General features: G+C 36.6%; 1 pseudogene; it reads right to left on the bottom strand.

Annotated features, from left to right (window-relative positions):
* Positions 1 to 602: 602 nt before the first annotated feature.
* On the bottom strand, positions 603 to 1,340 carry LOC115527165 (annotated as a pseudogene).
* Positions 1,341 to 9,591: the final 8,251 nt, after the last annotated feature.

Below are 9,591 nucleotides of genomic sequence, written 5' to 3'. Positions count from 1 at the left end.
TCTGAAACAGGCTCCAGGCTCTGAGCTGTCAGCACAGAGCCCGACGCGGGGCTTGAACTCACTGACCACGAGATCATGACCTGAGCCGAAGTCGGCCGCTTAACCGACTGAGCCACCCAGGCGCCCCTACAACCGCTTTTTAGATTTAGGTTTCAAAATAAAGAATTTTGGTTAACTGAGATGGTATTTCTCATAAGAAAATTAAACCTGAAAGTCTTCAATGTAACCAATGATCTTCCTAATTATCCATATTCCCTCCCTACCTCATTCCCTACCACTACCCTTTCCATGTTTAAAACAATAGTCTTGGATAATAAGATGAGAAAATTTACTTGCTCCTTTAGTATTATAGCTGAATAGGCAACCTGCTCTTAAATATATTGATAAGTAGGGTTTTAGAGCATTTCCAAAGTAGTGATTATCAAACAGGGGTTTTGATATGAAAAGACTATATTAAAAGCCCATATTAAAAGACTTTTGAAGAGTCATGGAATACTGAAAAGTTATTTAAAAATCCAGTTTCAGAGTTTCAACTGACTTTTACATTTTTCTTTTCTTTTTCTTTTTGGATGTCTGATCTTATTTATTACTCTTAGAAAAGCTCATTTTTGACTGGACTCAGGCTCAGAGATAGAATCTCTCAGAGAGGATAGTCTCTGTCTCTTGGCAGTCTATTTCTGGCATTTTTCTTTGGTCCCCTTCATTGTCTTCACCAAAAGTTTTGCATATTCTGCAGCTTCTTCCTTATTTTTCTTAGTACACTGCTTTTTTTTTTTTTTTTCTCAGAACAACACTGATATTTGTGATAGAGGAACAAGACACTAAACCTTGGGCATTCTTGTTCTTATCTGCTTTGTTTAGGGGCTCTCTCACAACATATCAGAAGACATCATCTTCTCTAGACAGACTGAAAAGTCTGTGGATTCTGCCAGCTCTTTTGGGCCCAGGCAACAAGGCACAGTAGTATCCATGAGTCCAGGAATATCCTTCTCCCCCTTTCTAACAATGACCAAATTGAGAACACTGAGATTGGCATCCACAACCTCATACAGATCTGTGCTTTCTTTCCCCCAGTCCTCCTTAGTCTGTAGCAGGAATGCCCCTTCTCAGCAGCAGGTGGAAAAGACCATGGGTCAAGACTCCCTGCTTCATGTGGAAGCCTTGTTTGCTATTGCCACCACTGGTTCGGACCATGTAACTCTTCCATTCTTCACCCACAGCAACAGCAGCACCTTCTGTGGCCATATGCTTCTCATAAAAGGTACGGAGTTTGCATTCATCATCCACTTCAATGAGTTTCTGGCAGCCAGCAGCTGGGAAAGAGATGTTCAGCTTCATCCTAAAGCAGCGTACCATCTCCTAGGTGCGATGACAAAGAAGTATCTTTTTTTTAACTAACCCTACCTACACCCAATGTGGGACTTGAACTACAACCCCGAGATCAAGAGGTGCATGCTCTACCTACTGAGCCAGCAAGGTTCCCCTAGCAAATGGTTCTTTTATATTTTTTTCAAACACTTGATCAGCCTAAAATGTATCATGCTGGTGCCTCTTTCCCAACTGGCTTTCTCCCAACTTTACAAAAGAAAGACCTACATCTCGTGCATCCAGAACCGTGCTATGGTGAACTGCTCCAAGTTCTAAGAACCACCAAGGCAGCTGGGGAACAATTCCAAAAGAAGATGCTGATAAAATAAAGAAAATGAATGGAAATGAATGCATTTCCAAAACAGGTAGTTACTGATTATTTGCTTAAAACAAAATGGGGTGGGGGGGGGCAGGAAATGCCCTAAATCTATCAACTGGTAAATCATTAAGAATAATTTTTGATGGTAGTTCAGTCTGTGATCCTTAGCAGATAAAGAAGAAATTCAAAGTGACTGTTTTATTCATATCCACTTTTTATGAAGTGCTTTCAATATTTATATTAATAAAAAAGAAAAATAGGATAGAAGTGATACTGAACTATCTCATTCTAATAATATATTATTATTCAGCTAGGGATACATAAATTAACTGAAAAAAAGTCCAACATATCATTTAAATGGATTTTTATTTAAAAAAAATTTTAAGTTTATGTTCTTTTGATTATTTTGAACTTGTAATCAGTGCAATGATAATTCAAGATTTTGACCACTTAAACACTTACTAATCATAAGAAAGACAAATTTAATTTATATACATAGTTTTAATGTGTAAAATATATTAGTGCGATCAATCAAGCATAAATACGTTTAACATTAAGGTAAAATTATGTAAGAGGAATAAAAATAACATCACAGGGAAAAATAAGTAAAATTTCTGTTAAAGAATACTCATGTTTATTTTTTAAACAATATAAGTATTAAATTGCTATTGCATTTATTTTTCATTGGACATTTTTAAAAGGATAATACGATAGTTTTCTTTTTAAATGCCAACATTTGCAACATGCTGAAAGCTGCATCTTTATTATTTTTTTTTAACAAACCAAACATATTAATCCTCATCACCTATTTTACCAATCCCACTACCCACATTCCTTCTGGTAACCATCAGTTTGTTCTCTACAGTTAAAAGTCTGTTTCTTGGTTTGTCTTTTTTTTTTTTCCTTAGATCATTTGTTTTGTTTCTGAAATTCCACATATGAATGAAATCAAATGGTATTTGTCTTTTTCTGACTTATTTCACTTAATATTATACTCTACAGATACACCCATGTCATTGCAAATGGCAAGTTTTCATTCTTTTTGTGGCTGAATAATATTCCATTGTATCTGTATATACCACCTCTTTATCCACTCATCAATCAATGAACACGGGCTGCTTCTGTATCTTGGCAATTGTAAATTATGCTGCTATAGACATAGGGATGCATGTATCCCTTTGAATTAGTGTATTTGTATTCTTTAGGCAAATACCTAGTAATGTGATTGCTGGATCATAAGGTACTTCTATTTTTAACATTTTGTGGAACCTCCATACTGTTTTACAGAGAGTGACTATATCAGTTTGCATTCCCATCAGTTGCCAGATGGTTCCCCTTTCTCCACATTCTCACCAACACCTGTTGTTTCCTGTGTTGTTGATTTTAGCCATTCTGACAGTTTTGTGTTGTGGTTTTGATTTACATTTCCCTGATTTTGAGTGATGATGAGTATCTTTCCATATATCCATTGGTCACCTGGATGTCTTCTTTGGAAAAAAGGGTCCGTTCATTTCTTCTGCCCATTTTTAATTAGACTATTTGTTTTTTGGATGTTGAGTTATATAAGTTATTTATATATTTTGGATACTAACCCTTTATTGGATGTCATTTGCAAGTATCTTCTCCCATTCTATAGGATACCTTTTAGTTTTGTTGATTGTTTCCTTTACTGTGCAGAAGCTTTTTATTTTGATGTAGTCCCAATAGTTTATTTTTGCTTTTATTCTCCTTGTCTCAGGAGACATATCTAGAAAAAAGGTTGCTACAGCTGATGTCAGAGAGATTATTGGCTGTTCTCTCTTCTAGGATTTTTATTGGTTCAGGTCTCACATTTAGGTCTATAATCCATTTTGACTGTTTGTGTACAGTGTAAGAAAGTGGTCCAGTTTCGTGCTTCTGCAGGTAGCTGTCTAGTTTTCCCAACACCATTTGATGAATAGACTTTTTCCCACTGGATATTATTTCCCTCTTTGAATCGCAAAGATTAATTGGCCTTATAATTACGGGTTTATTTCTGGATTTCCTATTCTGTTTCATTAATCTATGTGTCTATTTTGTACCATATACCAAACTGTTTGGTTGCTACAGCTTTGTAATATAACCTGAAGTCTGCTGCCGGCTTTGCTTTTCTTTTTCAAGGCTGATGCAACTATTCAGGGTCTTTTGTTGTATTTGTACTCAGCTCATACAAATTTTAGGATTATTTGTTCTAGTTCTATGAGAAAATGCTGTTGGTATTTTGATAGGAATTTCATTACATGTGTAAATTGCTTTCGGCCAGTGACAGTTACATCTTAAATGGCAACTTAGGTGTGAAAATATGATTTTTCAAAATTTCTTATAAGGGCCAAACAAAAATTTTGAGAATTATTAGTCCAAAAAGTAGCAGGCTAAAATTTGGAGAGACAGATTTTCCTTTTTAAATATGAGAATATCTGTATCTAGAGCTCATCTATAGAAACTCTGAGTAATTAACTGTTAGAATTTATAAGTATTTGTACTCAATAATCAGATCAATATTAAGGGAAGTTTATAGTATTTTTTTTAAGTCTGGTGTGATTTTTCAAGTGTTTGACAATACAGATCATTGCACTAAATAACCACTTTTAGAAGATACACGTAACATGGCTAAGCCTAGCATCATGAGGCCAGGAAGTATAGCCTTAACTGTATGTCAATATGTGTAAATTGATGTCTGTACATGAATCATAGAAACTTACAAGAGTGAATGAGATGGTCTCCAAGTTTTTGGATGAGGAATCTCAGGCTTAGGAAGAGGAAATGGTTTTCTTGGTGTCCCCTAACTGCTTTGGGGCATATCTCTCTGATAAAGATCCTCTTGCAATAGGATTCACCTTTATTTATGTAAATGTATTACAAATGAGAGGAAAGGTGAGGTAGCACAACTTCATTACAGTGTCTTTATATCAATGCAAAATACATGCCAAAAATAACTATTTTTAGAATGATGCGTCTGATTGGGGCGCCTACGTGGCTCAGTCGGTTAAGTGTCCGACTTTGGCTCAGGTCACCATCTCACCATTCATGAATTCGAGCCCCATGTTGGGCTCTGTGCTGACAGCCCGGAGCCTGGAGCCCGCTTCAGATTCTGTGTCTCCCTCTCTCTCTGCCCCTCCCCTGCTCATGCTTGCTCGCGCTCACTCTCTCGCTCTCAAAAATAAACTTAAAAAGATATATTTAAAAAAAAAAAAAAAATCCATCCATCAAATCCCAACATCCATCAAATATAGGGGAAATTTTAAAGATTTGCAAAGATGAGTCAGCAACTTTCCAGTCATCAATATAGATTGATTTGATACCTTTTGTACAAACAGCATAAAACAAGTAGGAACACTGTCTCCACACCTCTATTCATCATTGACTATGATCGCTGATTCACAACCTCTCAATGAATTCATTAAAATTCCTGCTTTGGGGGCACCTGGGTGGCTCAGTCAGTTGAGTGTCTGACTTCAGCTCAGGTAATGATCTCATGGTCTGTGAGTTTGAGCCCCACATTGGGCTCTGTGCTGACAGCCCCGAGACTGGAGTCTGCTTCAGATTCTGTCTCCCTCTCTGCTCCTCCCCCACTCACACTCTGTCTCCCTCTCTCTCTCAAAAATAAACATTAAAAAATTTTTAATTCCTGTTGTTTTTTTTAAAGAGGGAGGTGTTTAAATAATTTTACACTACTTTACTTTTCTGATCATCTTTACAGAAATAAGAGTATATCTCACCTGCTAGTTTCCTTAGGTAGAGAAGTGGTAAAGACACACTACAATCTGTTAAAGTTCTACCAGAACACATCCTAGAAAATGTAATAATTTGGGTGCAGCAATAAAATGTACACATCATGAAGTCATTTACAGAACTGGAGAGATCCTTATTCCAATTCATATAAATAAAATTTCATTTTTCAATTAATTACACATATAATCAAGCACTGGCAAATTAATATTGAGGGGGGAATTAAAATAAAGAGTGGAATGGACTCCTTATACCTAGTCTAAAATATTTACCTTATGATTTTCTAGTTAGCTATTTGAATAAGTATCATTTCCTTAGGCTTAACTCATATCTTTTTTATTTAACACTATTATGTTGTGATGATAAATTTAAAAAGTAGACTTTTTTTTCTTTTGGTTCAAACATGTTCATGAAAAATAATCCATATGGAAAGAATGTCTTGAGCCCACATATATTATGAATAAGCTTTATAAGAATTGTGCCATGAATATTCAATGCCCCTAAATTAGTAAGTTAGCTATTATGAAGTCAAATACTAAAACAAAAGCTGCTGAATGCTGTCAAATTGGTGTCATCAGCTTGAAGGACCAAAATTAACTTATGTATCACACACCTACATTTTTACGTTGTCAAGAAATGACTGAGTATTAACAAAAACACATTTTCATTATGCATATAAGGTAGATCAGAAGTTGATCCTTTGATATTAAGATATTAATGAAGTTATTCTACCTTTGCCTTTGCAAAATTGCTTTGCTAGAAAACTAAATAAGGAAAGAATGTAGATCCCTAGAAAATGGGGGCACTTACTTCTTAAAATTCAACTCTCTTTCAATCAAATGTCAGTATATTCTGACAGTAAAGTTGGGTGGGAGGATCTTTGTTTTTACTTCTCAAAACAATCTCCCTTTGGTTATTCTCTTGGTGCACGCCAATATTGTCATAGTTTATATGCTTCGGGAGCTAAGAGGATCTCATCAGGGGCAATAAATAGCCTTTGAAAGGCAGGCTTCTACTTGGACTGCCTCTCCTAAACTGGAGTTTCTTTTTCTTTCTTTCTCTCTCTCTCTCTCTCTCTCTCTCTCTCTCTCTCTCTCTGTCTCTCTGTCTCTCTCTCTCTCTTTTTTTGAGAAAGAGAGAGAGGATGCAAGTGAGCAAGGGGAAGAGAGACAGAAGGAGAGACAGAATCCCACAAGGGGCAGAGAGAGAGACAGAGACAGACAGAGAGACAGAGACAGAGAGATGCAGGGCTCAAACTCACCTGACATAGGGCTTGAACTCACGAACCATGACATCATGACCCGATGACAGAAGTCGGATGCTTAACTGACTGAGCCACACAGGCACCCCTCTTTTTCTCTCTTTAAAAAGAAAAAAGTTCATAAATTATTGCCCAACGTTAAAATGCTAATATATTCAAATAACATAAAACATATTACATATAACATTATGGTAAGAAACAGAAATTTTTTAAAAGAAAAATAAACAATCTTCTAGAAATATACTTCATTGTAGCAAAGAGTTAAACATTATTTACAATTCCCTAAATTCTAGAATGTCCTTAATTTGAATAATGTTTGATTTCTTGCTCCCATCAAAGTGAGTTTTTTCAAGCTTCACAACTGCCCTTCCCTTCCTTCTCTGGGAGGGAGCCTATTGATATACTATACTATGTTCTTGGTGACTTTTCACCTGCTTCTTCCATCATTGTTAACATTGACTTCTTTCTATTAAGATCATTCCCCCATAAAGTTAGGGACCCAAAGGACAGTCTTAAACATTCAGTTGTTTTATGGCCACTATGTTCAATGATTGATCAGGGATTGCCTGGACTTGGTTGGGTGAGACTAGAGTTGATTGGTACTTCTCAGCATCCTACTCTGCTGATTACAAAGTTGGTTCTCTGAATGGAGCCTAGACATTTCGACTCTCTCCTCAGTCAGAACAGGCCCAGTGGGGCCTTCCCATCTTTAATCTCAGAGAGCCATCATTCCTCCTTGTGATTCAAGTATTTTAATTTTTTTAATGTTTATTTATTTTTGAAAGACAGAGAGTGCAAGCAGGGGAGAAGCAGAGAGAGAGGGAGACACAGAATCTGAGGCAGGCTCTAGGTTCTGAGCCATCAGCACAGAGCCCGACATGGGGCTCGAACTCACAAACTGTGAGATCATGACCTGGGCCAAAGTCAGCCGCTTAACCAACTGAGCCACCCAGGGGCCCCAATGATTCAAGTACTTTAATCCCTGTGTCCCAAAGTCTAGGGGAAAAAAAATCCCACGATCCTCATTGGCTCCTTCAAGAAGTCTCTGATCAAATAGGGTTTTCATTGGCCATTCCAGAATTCCAAAGTTTCTCAAGCAGCCATGCAACTGACGAAACCCCAGGACTCTTAATACCTTAAATACATACACATTTTTCAGATATTCTAGCAATGCAGAGTTTTTTCACATTGGCCAGTTCAGCTAGTGTTGCAAACTTAGTATTATTTTTCCAGTTTACTTCTGATCTTTAGAAGTGTGTAGAGAAGAGTGCCTGGGTGGCTCAGGTGGTTGAGCATCTGGCTTCAGCTCAGGTCATGATCTCACCATTCCTGAGTTCAAGCCCCACGTCAGGCTCTGTGGTGACAGCTCAGAGCCTGGAGCCTGTTTCAGATTCTGTGTCTCCCTCTCTGTCTCTGCCCCTCCCTGTCTCCCTCTCTGTCTCTGCCCCTCCCCAACTCATGCTCTGTCTCTCTCTCTCAAAAATGAATAAACATTATTTTTTTTTAAAAAAGTATGTAGAGAAATTAAAGTTTTAAAAATATTTTTATTATTATTACTTTATGATCTAGATCTATTTAGATATAATTGTAAATAACAAAATAATCCTCAGGAGTAAATTATCTTCTCAATTTTTTTCTCTCCATTAAGAGAAGAAGATTTAAAAAAAAAGCAAAGGAATTTTGATTTTCTCAGGAAACTGGGATAAATAGTTCAACATAAATTCTATGACATTAAACCTGCAAAATGTCAATTTTAGTCAGCAAATGTAAGCACTTATCCCTGTGTCTTTACCTACTGCATGATGGCTTTGATTGGAAGAGTTACATGCCAAGGTCCCTAGATTACAGAACAACAGTAAAGGCTACCATGAATATTGATCTGCTCAGACCTGAAGGCAATGAAATTTATTTTGCCTACACCAGAAACTTGTTCTCCTCTGCTTTTTGGTGCTGGAAATAGTCTTTCTGGAAATAGTCACCCAAGTGCTCTACCTTAAAAACTTTTATCTCAACCCTACCTAAAAAAAAAAAAAAAAAAAAAAAATTCTTTTCTATACTGAATCTCCAACTCTCCATTAAAAGCTTGTTTGGGTACATTTTGGTCACTCAATATCTCAAAGAAGATAAAAAGGACTGCACATAGTTGTGCTGGTCATTTGAATTAAATTTCACGAGAGATTATTCTTTGAAAATAAGTAAACAATATGCAATTCGGTTAACAAACACAGAACAACTCTGGAAATGGTTAAGCCCAATGCCTCTAATCAGATGAACAGATCAATGTGACAAGTAATTGAGCTGGAAGTCAATATTTAGGATTTGGGTAAGAGGGGCAGGTAAGACCTAGAGAATGTGAGAAATGCAAGCTGGTATGGGAAAACCGAAAAAAAAAAAGAGAATTGATAAGAGTATATCAGGAAGTACAGGTTCTAATAAGAAGGAGGAATAAGAGACAGCACATGGTTAAATTTTAGAGTGAAAAGCAAGGCAGAAACCTAGTCATTTGATCATGTCAAATGACAAGTTGTATTAGCAAAATGTTTAGCTGCAGGTAACAGATAATTCCAATTATTAGAGGCTTAAACAAATGAGTTGCTTTTTCTCCCATAAAAGTCAAGATATGAACAGTTTACCTTCTCCATTCACTAAAACTACCCTTAATCCAGTGTGTTATTTATTGCTCTGCTCTTGTATTACAATACAAGGGCCATCTTGTATTGGCTCTCATTCATACATGTGTTACCCAGTGGCTGACTGTGAGATGCCATTGCAGCTCCAGACAACATGTCCACATTTAAAGCCAGACAAGTGGGTTATGTGTTGTACTTGGTTAATATATCACTTTGGATTGCAAAAACTTTCCCAGAAAACCCTAGCATAAATCCATTTACATCTC

This window comes from Lynx canadensis, chromosome A1 (assembly GCF_007474595.2).
Source record: "Lynx canadensis isolate LIC74 chromosome A1, mLynCan4.pri.v2, whole genome shotgun sequence".
NCBI classification, from domain to species: Eukaryota; Metazoa; Chordata; class Mammalia; order Carnivora; family Felidae; genus Lynx; species Lynx canadensis.
Note: the sequence above shows the minus strand (reverse complement) of the source record. Positions and strands in the feature narration are given on the sequence as shown.